Source organism: Microtus pennsylvanicus, chromosome 2 (genome assembly GCF_037038515.1).
Source record: "Microtus pennsylvanicus isolate mMicPen1 chromosome 2, mMicPen1.hap1, whole genome shotgun sequence".
Taxonomy (NCBI): domain Eukaryota; kingdom Metazoa; phylum Chordata; class Mammalia; order Rodentia; family Cricetidae; genus Microtus; species Microtus pennsylvanicus.
In genome coordinates, this window is record NC_134580.1 from 130,401,754 (window position 1) to 130,425,116 (window position 23,363).

Below are 23,363 nucleotides of genomic sequence, written 5' to 3' on the forward strand. Positions count from 1 at the left end.
TTACTCTTTAAGAGAGACTGGAGTCCAGACAATGACCCAATGACCTCGCCTTAACCATGACTGCTTAGCTATGCATACCCCTTGCCCTCTATTTAAACCTAAACCTCACCTTAACCATGACTGCTTAGCTATGCATACCCCTTGCCCTCTATTTAAACCTAAACCCCACGGCATGACCCTAAATTTGGACTCGAGGGGTTCACTGGACCTCTTTGTTGTTCTTGTCAAGGTATTCATAGTGCATCAAATCTCCTTTTTCTGCTTGTCAATATTACTTTGTCTCTTTAGTTGGCTTTTTGGGGATAGATGGGCTAGCCTAGCTTGTGATGGCTGCCATGCGCTGGCTCTGACCCTCATGTCTCTGTTATAGGATCTACTATTTTCAAATGGTGATTTGGTTGTGGATGCTCAGATGACGGTGTCTGAGACTTTGAGAGCAAAGCAGCGTTGACTGCTCACTTGAGTGTCTCCATTGGCTCAGTTACTTTTTGTTTCCCTCCTTCTGCTGGGTATTCTAAATTCTCATTCTAAATTCCCAACTTTTACTTAGCCGATTAAGATGATAACTGTTAAGTAATCTTACTTTAAATTTACAGAACCTTGACCTTCATACAACATCGGAATGTTTACTGCCATTCCATATTCTCTGATTCTGGGCATCAGATAACACAAAACATGTAAGTTGCTATGATGCTTAGCTTGTAGGAAGTAGTATGTTTGTTCTAGGAGTTGCCCATTGCCACCACTGCCTTTTTCCCCTTCTTATAAAAGTCCTTCGTTGGGCTGGGAAGATAGCTTAGTGGGTAGAGTATGAGGATAAGATTCCCAGCACCCACGTAAAAAGTTGGCCTTGGTGGCACATACCTGCAATCCCCGCAGTGGGGAGGGAGAGAGAGGAAGATCCTGGGGTTTCCTGCCAGGCAGACTAACTGAATCAGTGAGCTCTTGGTTTTGTTAGTGACCGTGTCTCAGAAAATAGTGATTGAGGAAGACACTTGGCATCAACCTCTCTCCACTGTGCCCCTCCCCCACAGACACCACACACACCACAAACTTTGTGCCCCCAAGTTTCCTAGATAGGGCTCTGAGGCAATATGCCATATCTCCTCAGGGTGCCTGTCTCTGAATAGAATTGGTTTCTTTTCACTCAGTCTCTTCTCTCTAGAAGAGGGCTGGCATTCAGTGGCAAGCACCTGGACAGGGGTCCAGTAACTGCAAGGTGTTGGTAGAGGGACTGGATTTTTATATTTCTCGGAAGTCTGCATTGCTAATCCTAGTCAGTTCCTGCTCCGCAGATTGCAGCTAGCTCACCCTGTTGACACTGGCAGGAAGCTTATATGGCAGCACAAATTCAATGGTCACAAACCGTGACTTCTGGGGGTCAGCATCACCTGGAAATGTGCTTGTTAGAAATGCCCATTCTTGGTTTCATCCTGGAACTTTCGAATAACTTCTAGGGGTTGGGTACCATTCAGGGACACAACACACACCTAGCATGTCCAAGTCCCCCAGAACAATAATTTTTAAAAAAGACATTCCTGGGAGAGGTTTGGAGTATAGCTTTTGACTTTCAATACCACACGTTTACCTACTCTTATAGAATTTTTAAATTGTGGGGATGGCCAAATAATCTACAAATCTGACTACCAACCGTCCTTGCTTGATCCCTGGATCCCACAGTGGGAGTAGAGAGCCATTTCCTGAAAGTTATCCTTTGGCTTCTGCACTGATAATAAATAAAATAGGAAGGGAAACACACATGCAGAGAGGTTGAGGGTGGTGATATACGCTTGGAATCCCAGTGCTGGGAAGGTGGAGGGTGAAGGATCCTGAGTTTGAGGCCAGTTTGAGCTACATAGTGAAAATGTGTGCCCAAAACAAAGAAAACTTGTAGATAAAGACTACTTGGAAGTAGATGACTTGGCTCCTTTCCTTTTTTTCCTTTTTTTAAATTTTTATTTATTTGTTTTTTTAAGAAAGGGTTTCTCCGTAGCTTTGGAGCCTATCCTGGGCTAGCTCTTGTAGACCAGGCTGGCCTCGAACTCACAGAGATTCACCTACCTCTGCCTCCCGAGTGCTGGGATTAAAGATGTGCACCACCACCGCCCAGCTGACTTGGCTCCTTTCTTAGAGATCTTGAGCCAGTTAGCAATTTCTTCCATACTCGGCTTTCTTCTCTGTATAAAGTAATTAAGCACTTAATCTTATAGTGTGCCTGGTGACAAGAATCATCTGGGATGCTAGTTTAAAAAAACCCAGATTCCCCTGGAGCACACCACCATCTGGGGATAGAATCTTTGGGCCTCACCAATGCTAGGCAAGCATTCTACCAGTGAGCTACATCCCTCCCCTCCCCTCACAGCAGCATTCTTACCAGGGCAAACATTTGTTGGATGTACAGAAGAACTTTAAAATACTTAAAATTAAAAAAAAAAACAACCTCAAAAACCAACACCCCATGTAACCCCAGATGGCCTAGAACTCTTTATTTAGACCTGGCTAACTGCGAGCTATCAGAGATTCAGCTGCCTTTGCTTTTTCCTTGAACCTGAAGTTGTGTGGTCTAAGCTGGTTGATTAAGGGAGCTCCTGTCTCTGGCCCCAGTGCTGGTGTGTGGAGTGTGTGTGTGTGTGTCTATGTCAGCTTTTACATGGATGCTGGGGATCCAAGTTTAAGTGCTTGCAAGGCAAATGCTCTTACCTACTGAGCCATCTTTCTAGCCTGTAATCTTTATTTTATAATAACTCTCCTAGCACATAAAGCAGAATATGGTAGTCTCAAAGGTACTCCAAAAGTATGTGACTTCCTAGCTGGTTTCCTTAGGAGGAAACAGGCTATAACAATAGTAGCAAAAATGGATATTCACCAAGCGCCTAAGTAGTGCCTCTGACTGTTTGCACAGCCTATTAATTCTCTCATACGCGTCTGAGGGAGGTTGAGAATAGGCAAGATGCTCTTGCCTGGGTTTCTTATCCTACCTGCAGCTTAGCTTAAGTATCTGAAAAGGTAACAAATGGCATTTTCCTCATAGTTCTGGGGTAAGGATTAAAAAGTATGTTTTTCATTTTTTAGAACTCCTGCCGCTTTGGCACTATCAAGCTGTCACCGTCCTAAGAACGCCCTGTCAAAAGGTGGAGTAAGGAGAATCTGAGCCCAATCAGTGTAACCAGAAGGACTGAACCGGCATAGCGATTCCCAAATTGTGCTTCCTGCTGTCAGTAGTATCACTAGAGCGCTTGTTAAACATGAAAATTATAAAACACTCCCCACCCCATCCCAGATCTTCGGAGTTAGAAACTGGCGGTGGGGGCTCAGCAATCTGTTTTTAAAAGCTGTTGAAGTGATTCGAAGGCACACTAGAGTTTGGTAACAGTCTTTAGGGGTTCTAGCGAGGGGCGGGGGTTGGTGAGAAGTGTTCAGAAAAGAAGGGAGGAAAGAAAAAGGAAGACGGGAGGAAAAAGAAGGAAGAATATAAAAAAAGCCTTGGAGAATAAGGCTGGAGCGGCTTCACCTGGAGGTGAGGTAAACGAAATAGCGGGCTGGCGCGCAAGGCCTGCTGGAACCTGTAGTCCCGACTGAGCCTGAGGGGACGCGCCTGCGCACTGGATGCGAACTCGCTCTAATCGCTGTAGTCGGGGCTCGGGACCGGCTGCCATCTTAGTGGAGGGACCGAGGAGTCGTCGCCGCCCCGAGTCCCGGTAAACACCCGCGGGCGGACTGGGAGCAGTTCTGTGGTTAGGAGGGAGATTGGGTGGAAAGGCGCAGAGAGTGCGAGGGATAGCAGGGTGCGGTGCGCGAGTCGGGACCCAGAGCCGAGGCTGCTCTTCCCGCAGCCGGTGTCCGCGGGGGGCGCCCGGAGCTCCGGCTTGTGGCCCGAGCCGGGCGGCGGGTGGGTCAGCGGGGCGAGGCGAGCTGCTAGTGCCTGGCCTGGACGTCCCGAGACGGTGGCCGCTCGAACCCCAACTTGGGAGAGAGCCGAGCCGCGGCGGACGTGGGCAGGGTCCGGCCCCGCGCCCCGCTGCCGCGCCGGGGGGCTCCTCTCCTGCGGCCCGGCCTGTGCGCGGGGCCCGGTGGCAGCGGCCCGCCCGGGCGACGTGGCCCTCTGAGGGGCGGTGGCCGGGCCCACCAGCCACCTGGCAAGCTCTCCTGGGACTTTTCCAAGCTCCCACTCGCAGAGGACCCTCTCCCGTGGCTGCCTCCCCTTCTAGTCTTTCACTCCCCTCCTCCCTCCATTGTCCCCACTCATGGTGGTCCCGGCCCAGGCCGGCGCCGCCGACTTTTGCAGACGTGGAGCTGTCACTGTCCTTCCTTCCGAGAGCGGACTTTTCTTTAGCAAAGAAAAAAGTAGAGGCGAGCGTTATTTGAAGGGTCGAAGCCTGATGAGGACATGACTTTAAAAGTAGAAGATTGGAGTTTTGAGACATGGTTCAGGGCTGCAGCTTCAGAAGAGAAAAATATGTGTAAGGGTCAGTGCACCCGAAGTAGGCATTGGGCCTAAAGTTAGAGATGTGACCAGGTGAACTTTCAAAGTACCTGAAACTCAGGGTCTCCCAATCTCTTGTTTTCTTGGTTGTGTCTAGAATCCTAATCTTGTTGAATTTTCTGTTTCTCTTTAACAGCTGTAGTAAACTTGTTCTGCAAGGAGGAGTGGGGAGAAAAGAGTGAGGCCCCCCCCCCAAAGTTAGAGAACACAACCTAGCCACCCATCACTGTGCTCTTAGGTGCGGTGCTTCTGTATCCGTGAGATCTCCTAGAAGTAGGTACAGCCGTGTATGTTCACTCTCAGGGTTGGCAACTGGCTTGGTTCTCATCTGAAATGAAGTTTTTTTGGGGGAGGGGCAAATTGGATGAGATTCAGCCTTGTGTATCACACACAGGTTTACTTACGGCTTCATTTTCCAGGTTTTAGAAAAGATGAGATTCTTTTTTGAACAGTGAATGTACATTGTGAGTTCCTGACTTCAGACTTTAGAATAGACATCAACAAGGATATAATACGAAACCAAAAGCAAGTATTCTAGAGTAAAGAAGTCCTACATTCTTTTAAAAATGGCTTTATATTCATTAAGAGACAGACTCACCAATGATCCCAAAATTTATCCATTGGCATATTGCAAGAGCCTTTAATTTTTTTTGTTTTTGTTTTGAGACATGATCTTGCTATATAGCTGTGGAACGTACTGTAAACAGAGACTGGCATCAGACTTCATCTTATCTCCCTTTCTCTGCCTCCTCAGTGCTGGGATTAAGGTACACGCTGCCTCAGTGGGCTCAGGAAATTTTTAGTGTGTGTCATGAGATCAGAAGGTAATCCTCAAAAGTGTTTCCTCCTTCCACCCTGTGGGTTCCAGGGATCAAACTCAGGTCATCAGGCAAGTGCCCTAACTCGATGAGCTATTCTGCTGGACCAGGAGAGATTTGTTTTTTTTGTTTGCTTGTTTTTTCTTTCCTTTTTCTTTGGGGGGGGGGTGTTTTCTCTGTGGTTTTGGAGCCTGTCCTGGAACTAGCTCTTGTAGACCAGGCTCTCGAACTCACAGAGATCCGCCTGCCTCTGCCTCCCAAGTGCTGGGATTAAAGGCGTGCACCACCACCGCCTGGCTTGTTTTTTAGAGACAGTTTCTCTGTGTAGCCTTGACTGATCTGGAACTCACTCTGTGTCTAGACTGGCCTTGAATTTACAGAGATCCCCCTGCCTTTGCTTCCTGAGTGCTGGGAATAAAGGCATGTGCAACCACTGCCCAGCTCAGGAAAGATTTTTTAAAAGTAGGGTAGGCAGCTCAGTCGGTAGAGTGCTTGCTTGCCAAATACAAGGCCCAGGATTCTAAGTCCCAGTAGCGTGGGGAGGGGAGGCCAGCCTGGACTACTTGAGACCTTTTGGGAAAAAAAAGGGAAGATGTTTTCAGGTTTCATGTTTGAGATTGATTTGTAATCAGGATTGGCTTCTACCAGTTTATTTGAAAATATGCCTCAGGTATTTGGGATGGTCTTGGGAACTACTGAGGCAAACAATGGTTTGGCTGTACCAAGGACAGCTCAAAAAGCTTTGAGACAGGAGAGGAAGTGGCAGTGACCAGTGTGGGAATTATTGAAGGAAGTGGCAAGACCCATCTGTGAGGGCTAGGCTTGGTGGTGTATGAACTCAAGGTCAGTCTGGTCAACATAGTGGCCAGCCAGAGTTACACAGTGAGACTTTGTCTCAAAAAAAAAATTGCTATCTCAAGTTCTGTCTAGAATATCAATTCTCAATCACTTTGACAAACCTCTATCTCCAAAAATATTTACATTATGATTCATAACAGTAGTAAATTACATTTATGAAGTGGCAATGAAATAATTTTATGGTTGGGGGGTTACCACAACATGAGGAACTGTGTTAAAGGGTTGCAGCATTAGGAAGGTTGAACACCGTTGGCCTAGGGTTAAGTAGGAATGTGGCAGAGGTGAAGGAAGCGAAGGCAGCGCAGAAAGGAAATACCTTCATGTCTCAAGGCTGTGTGTCAGGCAGAATGTGGGAGAAAAGGAGTGCAGGAAGCAAGAAGCAGAGTGGAGGAGGGCATTGTGAGACTCAAGGCCAGAAAGGTAAAAGGAGCCAGTTCTAGAAAACTTCTAAGTTCAATGCTAATCGTTTTGAATTTTATGTAGTTACGAGGTGAAGGTTTTGAGGAAAGGAAGTGGTGAGGAAGTGATGTAAGTTGGTGTTTGTTTTAAGAAGACGGCTTTGGTGGTAAAAGCGAAAGGGCGAAAGCGACTGTAGCCGGTCTCCCTCATTTTGCTGACACAATAGTGTTGCCATGCTTTTTGATAGGATTGTTTTAGGGCTGGGCTGGTTAAAGGGTTCTTTTTCTCTTAGAATATGGTCATTAGCATCTTTGGGAAATAAGAGTCAAATCTCTGGAAGAGAGCTTGAAGTTTTGGACTATATGACATCAGCACATCAATTCATGTTTGCTCAATGTATTTTCCTTGTAGTCACAGAAACTTGGTTCTTGAGCCTTACAGTCGGAAGAGATTGTCTGCTTTATAGTAGCAAATATGTTTTAGGTTGTAGGCCAGCTTTGGTTGGAAATAACTTCTGGAAGTACTTACTGTTAGGGAGGATCCAGGCCAATCTATCCTTCAGTGTGAGATCCTTACTTCCCTTCCCCCACCAAAAAAAGTGGATTCTTGTGTTAGTTCTCTGGGGAAGTATGCTATGATTGATGACTGATATCTCCAGTGAACAGTTATCTAGTAGGTAGTCTGTGTGTATATGTGCATGCACATGCGTGCATCTGCCACATACATACTATTACATTGGCCCAGTCTCTTAGCATTCTGCTTTTGTGTTTGAAGACAGTCTACTCTGCCGGGCGGTGGTGGCGCACGCCTTTAATCCCAGCACTTGGGAGGCAGAGGCAGGCGGATCTCTGTGAGTTCGAGAACAGCCTGGTCTACAAGAGCTAGTTCCAGGACAGACTCCAAAACCACAGAGAAACCCTGTCTCGAAAAACCACAAAAAAAAAAAAAAAAAAAAAAAAAAAAAGAAGACAGTCTACTCACAAAGATCCATCTGTCTGGCTTGCATAGCTAGTTCCAGGTGAGCCAGATATACACAGTGAGAGCTTGTCTCAAAAAAAAAAAAAAGAAGAAGAAGAAGAAGAAGATAAAGAAGATAAATATTTTACCTAAAACTAGTCAAGAGTCAGAGCTAGATGAGAACCAAATGTTAAACTCTGGAGTTCTCCAGTTTGCCTAAGTGAGTGTATACCACTAAAAGCATCTATTGTCACTTCTGGTCTGTGCCTATTTATTGCTTAGAGAAGAGGTTAATGAGGAATTTTAGCTTAGAAACGAGTTTAGTTTACTCCTTTTGACTCAGGAGATTGGGTTAATATTAACAGGAAACTGCTAGTCATGAGGCTCCCTTTCCTTTCTTGGGTCGTACCTCTCTTAGTTTGGGGATTGGTTCCACTATAAGAACTAAGGTAAAAGTATTTAAGTTTGTTTTTTCTTTCTTTCTTTATAGTGCTTAGCCAAATGATGGGTTCATAATAAGCATTCAGTAAAGATATGCTAATTGTTGATAATGATACTGATTTTGAGTCAGTATAGATTAGTAAGGGACTCACCCAATAGAGTTGTGGCCTTCCCTGGTTGAGAGGTTTGCACTCCTGAAAATGAAGTTGCAGCTGTTCTCATGAGCAGCAGCACTGATGAGAAGCTGTCCTGGGCCCTGCCCTCCTCCAGTCTGTAGTGACCGTTGTTGGAAAGCCACGGCCAGCTTAGCTCTTTTGTTGCTTTTTAAAACCAATGATACTCAGCTAATCAGTGCTCCCCAGCTGTGCTCCTGTCTCCAGAGCATCCGACTTGTAGTAATCGACTTTACAGTGACCCTGTGGAGAGAATATGTGTATATACGGCCGTCCTTATTTGCAGATGTCCATCATATCCAAGTGGCTGTTTTCCCATACTGTGCATGAGTCATTTCCCCAGAAGTTTTGTTTATTCTATATACAAAATCTTTCTCATGGACTTTTTTTGAAGGTGTTATGCTGGGGCAAATAAAGACCTTTTTTCTTTTTTTTAGATTCCCACAGTAATCACAGGTCTATTTAACCAGAGTACTTTGTTAATGGATCCTTTTTTCTCTTTCAGGTAACATGCATTTCACAGTGGCCTTCCGGAAACAACGCCTTAACCCAAAAAAGTGACTCAGCCAGTGAAAACTTCAGGTGTGCTGACATTTCTGGTAGAGACATTTGGGGACATTTTGGAACAGGGGGCAAGTCTTGGTCTCATAACTGCTGTGGAGAGCTGTGTGGGAGAGAATGTTAGTTAGTGGTTATACCAACTGACTTTTTCCACTTGTGCTGTGTTATAAATATTTATCTCTTTAAACATACTCAAACATACGCATGTGATGGATAAGAGGTGGAGAAATTGCTGGGTGGTGGTGTGGCGCGTGCCTTTAATCCCAGCACTCAGGAGGCAGAGGCAGGTGGATCTCTGAGTTTGAGGCTAGTCTGGTCTACACAGTGATTTCCAGAACACCTAGGGCTGCACAGTGAAACCGTGTCTCTGATTGTTTATTTGTTTTGTTTTTCAAGACAGGGTTTCCTTGTGTAGTTCAGCTGTCCTGGAATTTGCTTTATAAACTAGGCTGGCCTTGAACTCACAGAGATCCATTTGCCTCTGCCTCTTGAGTGCTGGGACTAAAGGTGTGCACTACCACTGCCCGGCAAAACCCTGTCTTTGGGAAAAAAAAAATGGAAGAATTAACAATAAGGCAGCATAGTATAGTGTAGAAAATAGAAAAGATTGGGGCTCTGATTTGATTTTGCACTGTGTAACAACAGTTTGTGTAACTTCTTAGTCCTGCTGGCCTCAGGTTATCTCTCCTATATAAATATATTGATTCTGTTCTACCTTTCTGCGATTATTGTGAGGACTAAATGAAATAATACATATTAAATCTTCAGAATTGAAGATAAGGGGCTGGAGTTCACTTGTCGCCTAACATGCATGAAGCCCTAAATTCAGTCCCTAGTGCACAAGCCTGTGGTCTCAGGATCATCAGCAGTTCAAGGTCACCTTTGGCTGTGTAGTAGATTTGAGGCTATCCTGGGATACATGAGACCTGTTTGGAAAAAAAGGAAAGAAAATGAATTCATAGCTTAAGACATCTAGTTCTATAATATAGGATAAATTGGTATTATTATTAAGGAAAACGTAATATAGACTCACTTTAAGAGGACATAAAAGGGGCTGGAGAAATGACTTGAAAGTTAAAAACACCGACTGTTCTTCCAGAGGTCCTGAGTTCAGTTCCCAGCATCCACATGGTGGCTCCCAACCATCTGTAATGGGATCTGGCGCCCTCTTCTGGTGTGCAGGCAGACATGCAGACATGTTTATAAACATAGATCAAGAAAGAGCAGAGCTGTGGGTGGTGGTACACCTTTAATCCCAACATTCTAGAATCAGAGGCAGGTGGATCTCTGTGAGTTTGAAGCCAGCCTGTTTACAGAGCAAGCTCTGGTCAGCCAGTGTCACACAGTAAGACTCTGTCTCCTTAAAACAAAACAGAGTAGAGAAAGATGGGGGGAAGGGTAATGAGAAAAATATAAAATGAAGTAGTGCAGGTGAAAGTGAACTACCACTGTTAGGTAAGGAAACTTAAGAGGGAATTTGGGGGTATATGCCCAAAGGAATTATAATCACTACCTCTGAGAAATACCTGCACTGCTACAATAACCAAGATAATAGAAACATAGCTATGTCTGTTAATAGATAAATGGGTAGATGTGAACATACACACATATATGATGTGATGTATATGTGTAATAGGAAGTATCACTTGGCCTTAAAATAGAAGGAAGTCTGCCTATTTGGAAGAACATAGATAAACCTGAAAGACATTATGTCAGGTAAAATAGTGCACTGACAAATGTATGATTTCACTTATATATAGAATAAAGGCACTCTTAGAAATGGAGAGAAGGGTGCTACCAAGAGTTATGTATAGAAAATGGGGAAGTATTGGACAAAGGATACAAACTTAGAGTTACAAATGAATACAATTTGAATACCTGTTGGACATAGTGGCTAATAACTGTAATCCCAGCTCTTGTAAGACTGAAGTAGGAAACTTGTGAATTTGAGGTTAGCCTGGGCTACCTGGTGAGACTTTCTGTCTTCTTATCTCCTTCAAAACCCAATAATAATAAGGGACTTGAAATTCACTAATAGTAAAATTTGAGCTCTGGAAATGGCTTAGTTGGTATAGTGTCTGCCTAAAACTAGCATGAGGACCGGAGTTTGGGTCACCAGAACCCACCTAAAAGGCCAGGCACAGTGGCTTGTGCCTGTAACTCCCGCCCACACTGGGGAGTGTGGAACAGAGACAGACAAATCTCTTAAACTCATTCACTAGCCTGCCTAGAAATATCAGTGGGCCTCAGGATCAGTGAGAGTGATCCAGTCTCAAGAAATAAAGATGTAAAACAGGAGAGAACTGGGCAGTTGCTTATGGAACTAAGGCCACATAACTGTGTTAAATGTACCCTCTTCTCTGAGTCTTTCCTTTTCCTTTCCCTCTGTCTCTTTCCAAATCACACTTTCCATGGTACGCTGGGCTTTCACTCTTTTCTTTGTTTTTGAAGTTATAGCCCTCTCCCCACTTTCATCCGTACTGCTTGTCCATCACACGGCTAACCTCCAGTGCTGAACATGTTGGTGTAAATGGCATGCCTTTTTCTCTTCCTCTTGTCATTTCCCTTCTGACAGCTGCTGGAATTTGCAGCTTGCCTGTTCTCAGATTCTTCTTTTTTAAATTCTAATAAAATTGTCCTCAGGCTTAAAGATAGAAAGCAAGCAAGCAAGCTGACATCTGTCTACTTCTAGCTTCAATACTTATGTACCCAAAATACATGTATCCTATACTACACACATGAACAAGTGAGTGCACGCACACACACATATATACACATACACACAGAGCATTCATTACCAGTGAGATGGGGCAGCAAATATAAGTGCTTGTTGAACATCTTGGTGACTCAAGTTAGATTCCAAGACTCCATGGTAGAAGGAGAAAGCTGACTCCCAGGAGTTGTCCTGTGACCATCATATGCACACCCAGGGCATCATGGCACATTCTTCCTTTAATCCTAGCTCTTGGGGAGGCAGAGACTGGCAGATCTTTGTAAGTTACAGTCTACATAGTGAGTTCTAGAGCAACCTAAGCTGGATGATCCAGAGTGTAAGGCTATCCTTGTTTACATAGCAAGTATGAGGTAGCCTGCACTACCTGAGACCTCATCTCAAAAAATACACACAAATATACACCAAAAGAAGAAAAGCAAAGGCTGGGCGGTGGTGGCGCATGCCTTTAATCCCAGCACTCAGGAGGCAGAGGCAGGTGGATCTCTGTGAGTTCGAGGCCAGCCTGGTCTACAAGAGCTAGTTCCGGGATGGGCACCAAAGCTACAGAGAAACCCTGTCTCCAAAAACCAAAAAAAAAAAAAAAAAAAAAAAGAAGAAGAAGAAAAGCAAAGAATGAAAGAACAGAAAAGAAAGGGGTTCCTGAGGATTAATGCCTCATAACCTGGAGACTTAGTTGCCAATCACCGTCATTACCACGTGTGTTGGCATACCCATTCATGCTTTGTCCTCACTGTGAGTTAGTGTTTGTTACTCTCTCACCTGTGTGACCTTTTGATTTAGTTTATGTTTGTGTTAACTAGTTGCTTTATAAATGCTTAAGACAGAAGGCTTTGATTGGCTTATGTAAAGGAATCTCATTTGCTGTAATCAAATGCTTGCTTAACTGTGCTGCTCTTTTTGATAGCTATGGAGAGAAAGGAAGGATATGATGATGTAATTTGTGACTGATAATAGAGAGGAAATGGGTACAAGGGAGAGTAGTTAAATGAGGTCGCAAAGAAGTTGTTTCAGGTTGTTACAAGGTGTGAAAATGAAATATGTAGACTTTAAAAAGGGGGAAAAGAAGGTGTTATCTACAATAAAAGAAGCAAATTAACTTCCATCCCTTCAGTGATGGCCTATCTTACCAGAAGTAAAGAAGTTTCCTAAAAAGAAGTGTACTGATAAAGATTGTTTCTTTTTCCAAATATCTTCAAAATGTTCCTCAAAGTAGCCTTTTTACCCCAGCTCATGAAGCAGCTCTTTTTGGAAAGATACTTGGAAGACGTAAATTGTAGTTTTTGTATTCTGTAATCTTGAGCAGTTGATTTAAATCTTTCAGAGTCTTATATCCACCCACCACCACATCCCTAAAAAAAAAAAAAAAAGAAAAAAAAAGATTGGGTAGCTTAAAGCTGGCCTTCAGCTCACCGCTTAGCTAAGGATGGCCTTGAAGTTTGATCCTCCCAAGTGCTGGAGTTCCAAGGGTGCCCCACGCTCCCTTGTCTACTGAATGTTTGCCCGCGACCTCTCAGATGCCTTCTTGTCCACTTTGACTATGCCCTGGGTTTCGTGTGCTGAGTCACTACTTTTCTAGGGCTTTGTTGACATCATGATATGACTGTTACCAGTAATGTGAGGTTTTCTAATAGTCACTGTTTTACAAATGAGAAGCCAGAGCCAGACATAATTCCAACACTTGGAGACAGAGGCAGGTGGCTATCTCTGAGTTTGAGGCCAGCCTGGTCTGCCTGGTCTACATAGAGACCCTGTCTTCAAAAGAGTAAAATAATGAAAGGCTATGTTGTCTTAACTTCTGCTTTAAACTTTGGCACAAAGACTTGAAGGAAACAAAGCATAGAAATGTTAGTGGGTTTGTTATTGTTTGGAAGAGGGTCTCATGTAATCCAGATTGGCCTCTAAGTTGCTGTGTAGCTGATGCTGGTCCTGCACTCGTTAACCCCCTGCCTTTACCTCCCAGTGCTGGGATTACAGACGTGGACCACAACACTGGCTTAAGTTGATAATACTTCACAAGTGTTTGTTGAACTGCTTCTGTATGAGGTCCCGAAGGTTACTCAAACGTGAAATTCCCCCTGCTTTAAGGACTTTGTAGGGTTTTGGGTTTTTGTTTAGGAAAATAAAGCTACTTGCCACACTTCAATATAATAAATATTATTAAAAGGTTGGGTGGTATTGAAATTTAAGATGTTTATCTCATGGTTCCTGGTTTCTTTAAAATAATTGAATGTTATTCTAAGTGCCATTCTGCTAAGTACCAACCTGGACTGTATTTAAAAACAATAGTGAATTATGGTTCTGAGAGTGTAGGTAGACCACTGAGCCATTGCTTCAGCCCACAAGCATGGCAGAGTGATCCCAGCACTTAGGAGGATCAGAAATTCATAGTCGTTTTCAGTTATATAGCAAGTTTGAAACCCCTGGGTCTACTGAGACCCTTCTTAAGAGAAGAAAGGAAAAGAGAAAGCAAGAATAAAAAGCAGTGTTTGCTATGAAGAAACGTGTAGTCCCCACACCTAGAAACATTATCCTAATATTTAGATATTTTTCTATTCCAGAAAAGAGCAGCGTTTTCATACCCTGACATTTATAGTAGGAACTCCTGTGTATTGAGCTTAGTCACAGAAAGTCTAACAATGGCTGTCTTTCTCTTTTTTGTTTTTGTTTGGTGTGTGTTTGTGTGTGGTGACTGTACATGTGTGTGCCTATACTCAAAGGACAGAGGAGGACGTCAGCTGTCTTGTCACTCTGCACCTTATGCCCCTGACATAGAGTCCCTCACAGCAGTTGTCTTGCCTGGTGTTTGTGGTGTGGTCATCCCTGGCTTTTTATGTGGGTGCTTAGGTTTGACCTCAGTTTCTCACGCTTGTGCACAGCAAGTGTTTTATCCACTAAACCATCCTTCAGCCTCACATAAGGTTATTATCTGAAGAAATAGTTATTATTTTATTGGGTTTCACATTTATTAAAGAAAACTTTTTTCTTTTCTTTTTCCTCTCTCTCTCTCTCTCTCTCTCTCTCTCTCTCTCTCTCTCTCTCTCTCTTTTTCCTTGAGACAGGGTTTCTTTGTGTTACATCCCTGGCTATCCTGGAACTCTGTAGACCAGGCTGGTCTCAAACTCAGAAATCTCCCTGCCTCTGCCTCTCAAGTGCTGGGATTAAAGGTGTGTGCCACCATCACCCAGCAAAACTTTTTTATTGCGTGTGTTTGTGTCGGGGCAGACGTACTATAGTGCACGTGTGGAGGTCGGAGGATAAATTGCAGGAGTCAGTTCTCCCCTTCCACCCTGTGAGTTTTGGGGATCAAACTTGAATTGTTGGATTTGGCAGCAAGCACCTTTATTTGTCCTCTACATTTAGGTAAATTATTTTGTTTCTTAGTCCTTAGTGTAAATAAGGACAAAGCTCTAAAGTGCAGTCTTTATTATAGGAAAGGACACTAATCACATTATAGGGATTGACTGCTTTAGAGTTAGGGAGACTGGGGTTTTCATATGTTTGCAGTATGACCTTGGCCAAATTGTTTAACCTGTTTGTGCCCTAGTTTTCTCATCTGTAAATTAACACACACACACAATCCTAATTTTCATCTGTGATTTAGGGATATTCTTAGGGGTCATGTCTCTCCTTGAACCAGACTTAGCTTACAGAAAGCATGAAATGCTGTTTGTTATGGGCTGCCAGCATCACCTCAGCTTTGCTTGTCATTTAGAAAAACCTTGACTTCAAAGTTATATAGATGTAGAAAACCTTTGTAGGGAGAATGTTGTAGATTTGAGTGTTTGAAAAGCTAGATAAACATTTAAGTCTGTAATGGTATACCAGATTGAAACCTTTTGAACTTGAGAACTCTTGCTTTTCTAAGGGGACAACTGTTCGGGTAGCATTGGCTTCTTATTATTACCAGTGCTTGTTTGTTTGAAAGAAAGACTTGTGTTGTAGGTGGGCTTTGTGCTCCTCACATAGCAAAGAATGACCTTGAACTTTACAAATTTTATTTATTATTATTATTGGGTATGGGTGGGGTCATTTTCCAGTGGAGGTCAAAATATGTTTTGTTGATAATTCTTAGTTTTATTTTATATGCATTGGTATTTTGCCTACCCTTATGCCTGTGTGACAGTTGTGGGTGCTTTAGAAGAGCAGTCGGTGCTCTTAACCACTGAGCCATCTCTTCAGCCCCCAGAATATGTTTTAGAGTTGCTTCTCTCCTTTTACCATTATATGGGTTCCAGGTATTGAACATAAATTGTAAAACTTGTGCAGCAAGTGTTTTGCCGGCTGAGTCACTCACCAGTCCCTTTGACTTTGAACTTGTTGAACTTCTACTACCACTTTGTGATACTGGGGAATCAAAACTAGGTCTGCTTACCTGAGGAACTGTACCAACTGAGCCACATCCCTACCCTTTCTTGTTCTTTTTGAGCCAGGATCTTACTTGGAAGCCCAAGCTGGTATGCCATTCATGGGAATCCTCCTCCTCCAACCTCTCAAACATATTAATTAATTCTCTAGAAATAGAAGGCATACTTTTTTAAAATTTATTTATTATGTATACAATATTCTGTCTGTGTGTATGACTGCAGGCCAGAAGAGGGTACCAGTCCTCATTACAGGTGGTTGTGAGCCACCATGTGGTTGCTGGGAATTGAACTCAGGACCTTTGGAAGAGCAGGCAATGCTCTTAACCTCTGAGCCATCTCTCCAGCCCAGAAGGCATACTTTTTAAAAAAGGTGATAAATCTTTTTTTAAATATTTTTATGGTCTATTTAACTTTATTTTATATGCATTGTTGTGAAGGTGTCAGATCCCTTGCAACTGGATCTTCAGACAGTTATGAGCTGCCATGTGGGTGCTGGGAACTGAACCCAGGTCCTCTGGAAGAGCAGTCAGTGCTCTTAACCGCTGAGCCATCTCTCCAGCCCCCGAGGTGATAAATCTTGCTTATATGAAAATATATTACTGAGTTACTTTGGAAAATGTGTCTGTATTCCTCTGCATTCTTCTCTTCTTTGTCTTTCAGGAAGATATTAAGGTTTATTTTTCCTCTCATGTTGTAGCTCTTCCTTTCTACATTAGACATTCTGCGTGTCATATTTTCTAGCATAATAAGAAATGTTTCCAAATGATAGGAAGTATTAAGAATTGGCCCTATTTTAAGATTGTTTCTAGGCCGGGTGGTGGTGGCACACTCAGGAGGCAGAGGCAGGCGTATCTCTGAGTTCGAGGCCAGACTGGTCTACAAGAGCTAGTTCCAGGATAGGCAACAAAGCTACAGAGAAACCTTGTCTTGAAAACAAAAAGATTGTTTCTAATTGATATACTTATAAGCAATAGATTAGATTTAGAACTCTTATTTTCACTAGGTCGAGCACAGTGATTTACTAAGTTGTGTATTTCCTGTAAACTGAGACTGCTCTTTTGTTCTTGACTACCCAGACCTGAATAATCAGACAAAAACAATATTAATTGCTGGGCGGTGGTGGCACACATATTTAATTCCAGCACTTGGGAGACAGAGGCAGGCGGATCTCTGTGAGTTCGAGGCCAGCCTGGTCTACAAGAGCTAGCTCCAGGACAGGCTCCAAAGCTACAGAGAAAGTTTGTCTCAAAAAACAAAACAAACAAACAAAAAACCAAAACCAATATTAATTATAACACTGTTTGGCCAATGACTCAGGCATATTTTTAGTTAACTCTTATAATTTGAAATAACCCATTTTTATTAATCTGTGTATTGTCATGAGACAGCAGCTTACCAGAAAGGTTCCTAGTTCTCCTTTGGTAGCTACATGGCATCTCCTTGACTCTGCCTACTCTCTTGCTATATCTCTGTTCAGATTTCCTGCCTTGCTTTGTTCTGGCCTGATATAGGCCAAAATAGTTTCTTTATTAACCAATGGTAATAAAACATATTCATAGCGTACAGAGGGGAATCCTACATCATCTCTTTTGAAAGGTTTGAAGAATATCTGTCTATACGAAATATATCTCTGTACATCTAGAAAACCTAACAAACATGACTACAAGTTTGACTGCTATAAATGACTATTAATCTGTAATTTTAATTATACATTACACTTTTAAATGAGCTGCACAAACATAATACCTTAAACAAGAGGAGAAATACATATACAGTGTTACAAATTGATCTTAAATTTGTATTATTAGACCAAACTCCATACCAGTGTAAACTATTCATTTCTATCGTATATCCCCCCCCTTTTTTTTAGAAATTGGGTGTGACCATTCATTACTTATAATCAACCCCCTTTAAATGAAAACAGACATTTATAAACAACCATTTTGGGAATTTGGGCGTAGTTTTCTTATTTTAAACTTTTTTGCTGTGTGTTGGGTAAAGTATTTTTAAGGTTTATGGAGACCTTTTGGGGGGGGGTCTTGTTTTATTAAACCACATTAGTCTGGAAGGAATTTACAGGTTTTTATCTTTTGTGGAACCAAAAGCAGAACCTCTTTTTAAGCAACATTCTTAGACCCAAATTTTGAAGTCAAGATACCTTTAACACACATATGTTGGTTTAGCTTAGCATCCCCCAGAATCAAATGTCTCTCTGTTGATTGTGAAGGCCCCCCAAAAAATCATATATGCCACTTTTGGAGGCTTTGAAGTTTGAGATTAGTCAATACTACAGGACTCTGAGACTGTCTTAAAAAACTTATACATGGAAAGGCATTTTACCTCATAGGAAATTCATGCAGAGCCTCTATCTGTTTACCTTACATATTTTAGAGCTATGAGATGGAAACAGAGTTGAAATGTGGTTTAAAAATTCAGTATTTTGGGGGGTGGAGAAATGGCTCTATGGTCAAGATTTCTTGTAGAGGCTCCAGGTTCATTTCTCAGCACCCACACAACCTAAAATCTTCTGGTGCTCTCTTCTGACTCCTTGAGTATCAGGCATATGTGAAGTGTATACATGCATGCAGGTAAAATACCTATAAATAACAATACTTCATTAAGAAAAAAATCAGTGTCAGGAATGGAGAAATGGCTCAAGAGTGCTTCCTCTAACTAGATAGTGGTGATGCACACTCTTATTTCCAGCACTTGGAAGTTGGAGGCAGGTGGATCTCTTTGAATTTGAGGCCAGCCTGGCTACAGAGCGAGTTCCAGGACATCCAGGGCTATGCAGAGAAACCCTGTCTTGAAACCAATAAGTAAATAAAAAGGATTTTGGAGACATAAATTAATCAGATGTGGGTGGAAAGGAGGCTCTGCAAAAAGAGAATGAATCTTAGATCTTCCTAAGATGCAGGGGAGGGTTAAGGGTAATTTTGCTTTTTCTTTTTAATCTTTACTTATGTTTTTATTTAATGTATATGAATGTTTTGCCTGCGTGTATATAAGTATACTGTGTGTGTGTATGCAGAGTCTATGGAGGCCAGAAGAGGGCATCAGATCTCCTGGAACTAGAGTAACAGACATTTCAAGCTGCCATGTGGTACTGGGGATTGGTCCTCTGCAAGAGTAGCCAGTGATCTGAACCATGGAACCATCTCCCCTGCTCAGTTTTGATTTTTTCTTTTTAATTATATAAACAAGATTAACAGCTTTTTGTTTGTTTTAGACAGTGTCTTACGTTGGCCTGAACCCACTTTGTGGACCAACCAGTCCTTGGTTGGCCTGGACCCACTATGTGGACCAGCCTGTCCAGGCTGGAACTGAGATCCACTTGCCTTTGCCTTCTGAGTACTGGGATTAAAGTGGTTTGCCATCATGCCTGGCAGTAGCATGTTTTTGCTCATCACATTTGGAATACAGTTTTGCTTTCTTGGAATCAACCCTATTTTTTTTTTTTTTGATTTTTTTCGAGACAGGGTTTCTCTGTAGTTTTTGGTGCCTGTCCTGGAACTAGCTCTTGTAGACCAGGCTGGCCTCTAACTCACAGAGATCCGCCTGCCTCTGCCTCCCAAGTGCTGGGATTAAAGGCGTGCGCCACCACCGCCCGGCTTGGAATCAACCCTATTAAGATTATACTATATTTATCTTTTCAGTACACACAGTTCTTGGAATTTTGACAAACACATGTAAGAAGTCCTTTACTTTCCATCTTTTGTAGTTGTTTCCACCTTCACCTCCTAGGAAACACTTGTATTCTGACCCAGCAATTTTTACTCTTTTTGGTTTTTTGTTTGTTTGTTTTGAGACAGGGTTTCTTTGTGTAGTGCTGACTGTCCTTGAACTAACTCTGTATACCAGGCTGGCCTCAAACTCAAAGTGACCTCCTGCCTCTGCCTTCAGAGTGGTGGGATTAATGGCATGCACCACTACTGCTTGACTATGCTGCTTTTGAGCTACGGTGTTTTTTTCAATTTTGACATTTAAAGTGATATATACATATTTCTTTATGTAGCACCACATACATACACACAGACATACGAATAATTAAAGAGGCCATGAATTTGAGAGTAAGGGAAGAGGTTATATGGGGAGCATGGGGAGGGATTGGAGGGAAGAAAGAGGAGGGAATGATGTAATTATATTATAATCTACAGTAATTTTTAAAACAGAATTGTAGTGTGATTTCTTATTTGTCTTAATAGTAAAAATCCGGAGTCAGATAGTAGAGGGTGAAAACTGAAAGATTGGAGAAGCAGAGCAGCCAACCTCTAGTTCTTACCTCTATAAAATCCCCTGAACCAAGGGAGCAAGATCCAGTCTCCACGAATCCTCAGCCTGAATGCCTTGAGCTCCTGTCTCTTCCCACCTTATATTCCTCTTTCCACACAGCTGTAACCCTTCTTGTCTGCATCTCCCAAATGTTGGGATTAAAAGCAGGTGACTCTCAAGTATTCGGATTAAAGGGGTGTGAGCCACCACTGCCTGGCTTCTACGGCTAGCTAGTGGCTCGTTTCACACTGATTTCTTTTTTTTAAGGCAAGCTTTATTTGTTACAGTACAAACAAGATATCATCACACAGAGTACTATATGAAGCTGGTTCCTGTCTGTCATCCCAGCACTTGGGAGCCTGATAGGGGAGCATTGCCATGAGTTTTAGGCTAGCTTGAACTACAAGTATAAGAATCTACCTTAAAAAAAGAATGTTGTAGGGCTGGAGAGATGGCTCAGAGGTTAAGAGTGCTTCCTGCTCTTCCAAAGGTCCTGAGTTCAATTCCCAGCAACCACATGGTGGCTCACAACCATCTGTAATGAGATCTGGCGCCCTCTTCTGGCCTGCAGACACACATGCAGACAGAATACTGTATACATAATAAATAAATAAATCTTAACAAAAAAAAAGAATGTTGTATAAATACGAATGTGGGATATGGGTGTGTTGGTTTCCTAGGTCTACTGTAACAGTATAAGCTGGGCATGGTGGTTCATTCCTGCAATGCCAGCACTTTAGAGACTGAATTTGAGACCAGATGGGACCATGGAGTGAAACTTTGTCTTGTAAAAGCAGAAAGAAGCATCCCCTCCCTCAATTGCCCCAAAGTTGGAAGGTTATAAGTGATAAAACTTTAATCTTTCACAGTTTAGGTAAAAGTCCAGAATCTAAAACAGTATTTTAACCACTCAGGGGGAAAAAAAAAGCTGTCATCTTTTCCCTAATTGGTCTTAATCTTGCTGCTTACCAGCAATCTTTGGTGTTCCTTGACTTGCATATGCATCTTTCTTGTCTGTGACTCCTTTCTGCATGGCATTCTTCTGTGCCTCACACCTGCACTCTGTGCATGCCCTATGTCTGAATCTTCTCAGAATTAGGACCCAGCCTAATCCAGGGTGACTATATTGGATTGTGTTTGCAAAGACCCTACAAGAACAAAGTCACATTTTAAGATTCTGAGTGGATATGAATCTTGGGCAAGTACACTACTTAACTCATTTTCCACAGTATTGGACACACACATCCACACAATGCTGGGGCTTCATTCTAGGATCTTGAGCACATTGCTGGAGTTTAAACCCAAGGCTTTGTGCATGATAGACAGTTGCTTTACTACCAGTCTACCAGCCCAAGTGCTGTTTTATGATGTCCTGTCTGTCAGCCTACCTACCTGTCAATCTATTGCTCTATTGTTTTTGACAGAGTCTTACTGTGTAGGACATTCTCTCCTGACTCAAGCCTGCTGATTGCATTTTGGGATTATAGTCTTGTACTACTATGCCCTACTAATGGTTTTGTGTATGTACATACGTGAAAATGTGCATGTGCTTGTGGAGGCCAGAAGTCAGTGTCTGGTATTTTTCTTCTATTGTTTACCCCCATTCCACCTCCACTTTTTTGAGACATGGTCTCTTTCTGAACATGGAGCTCACCAATTGGCTACACAGTCTGGCAAGCAAGCCTGGGTGATCCTTCTGTCTCTGCCCATGCTACTCTCCCTATTTTTATGAGGGTTCTGGAGGTTGATCTTAGATCCCTGTGCTTGTATGTCAATTCAGCCAGCACTGCAGTAGCCTCCCATCCCCAAGTGATGTTTTTGTTTATTTAATTTTAAAAGTTTTTCAACATTTTTTTGTGGTACTAGTACTTAAGCAAGTGTTTTACCTCTGAGTTATGCTTCCAGATCCAGGGAAATTGTGTGTGTGTGTGAGAGAGGGAGGGGGTGTATGTAGAGTCAGGGCAGTGCAGGTAGTGGTCAGGATTTTTTTTGGAGTCATTTCTCATTTTTCCACCTTGTTGAGACAGTCTCTTTTGTCCCTTTCTGCTGTGTACAAGCGTCTAAGCTCATGCCTTCACTCCTAATATTTGGGAGGCTGAGGCAGGAGGATTGCTGGGATTTCAAGGCTAGTCTGGATTATGCAGTGAGTTTCAGAACAGGTGAGACCCTGTGTCAAAACAAACAAACAAAAATAGCAAACTAAAGAACGGGGTTGGAGAGATGGCTTGTGGTTAAGAGTGCTTGCTTGCACAATTGTGAGGACCTGAGTTTGGATCTCCGCATCTGTGTGACAAATTGCGTATCACCTGTTCCTCCAGCACCAATGAGGAGTCATAGCCAGGAGGATCACTGGGACTTGCAGGCTAAAAAACAAAACAACAACAACAACAACAACAGAAATACAAGCTTCAGGTTCAGGGAGAGACTCAGCCCCAAAGGAATAAGGCAGTAAATGATAGAGGATGGAAACCTTATGGCCTCTAATCTCCACACATGCATATGCCTGCATACACAAATGTGTGTACACCAAATATAATGCACAAAATTAGACAAGCAGTCTCAAAAAAAAAAAGAAACTAAATAAACGAAGCTTATAGTCATTATCTTACGTCAAAGTTTTTGTACTACTTCTGAGAAGAAGAAATTTTCCCATGTTCTTGGGGAGATTCAAACAATTGTCTAGTCACGCCAGATAGGGAGTCAACAATAGATGAAAGTACAGATACAAACCGGGCGGTGGTGGCGCACGCCTTTAATCTCAGCACTCAGGAGGCAGAGGCAGGCTGATCTCTGTGAGGTCGAGGCCAGCCTGGTCTACAAGAGCTAGTTCCGGGATGGGCACCAAAGCTACAGAGAAACCCTGTCTCGAAAAACCAAAAAAAAAAAAAAAATTGGGATGGAGAGATGGCTCAGAGGCAAAGAGCACTGGCTGCTCTTCCAGAGGTCCTGAGTTCAATTCCCAGCAACCACATGGTGGCTCACAACCACCTGTAATAAAATCTGGTGTCCTCTTCTGTACTGTAGGATACATGCAGGAAGAACCCTGTATACATAATAAATAAAAATCTTTAGCCAGGCAGTGGTGGCGCACGCCTTTAATCCCAGCACTCGGGAGGCAGAGGCAGGCGGATCTCTGTGAGTTCGAGACCAGCCTGGTCTACAAGAGCTAGTTCCAGGACAGGCTCCAAAACCACAGAGAAACCCTGTCTCAAAAAACAAAAACAAAAAAAACTTTGAAAAGTCCAGTTTAGTGAACCAATGAAGTTTTATTGGGCTTACTTACAGGAGTATGGGTGAAGGTAT

At 42.8% G+C, this 23,363-nt stretch overlaps 1 protein-coding gene across 1 annotated transcript in view; it reads left to right on the forward strand.

The window, feature by feature from the left end:
* The first annotated feature begins 3,604 nt into the window (after positions 1–3,604).
* Itch (itchy E3 ubiquitin protein ligase) overlaps positions 3,605–23,363 on the forward strand; it is an 89,760-nt gene continuing 70,001 nt past the window's right edge. The window contains exons 1-2 of the mRNA XM_075962650.1: positions 3,605–3,698; positions 8,635–8,711. The gene's annotated coding sequence lies outside the window, so the exon portion shown is untranslated. The remainder of the gene's footprint in view (positions 3,699–8,634; positions 8,712–23,363) is intronic.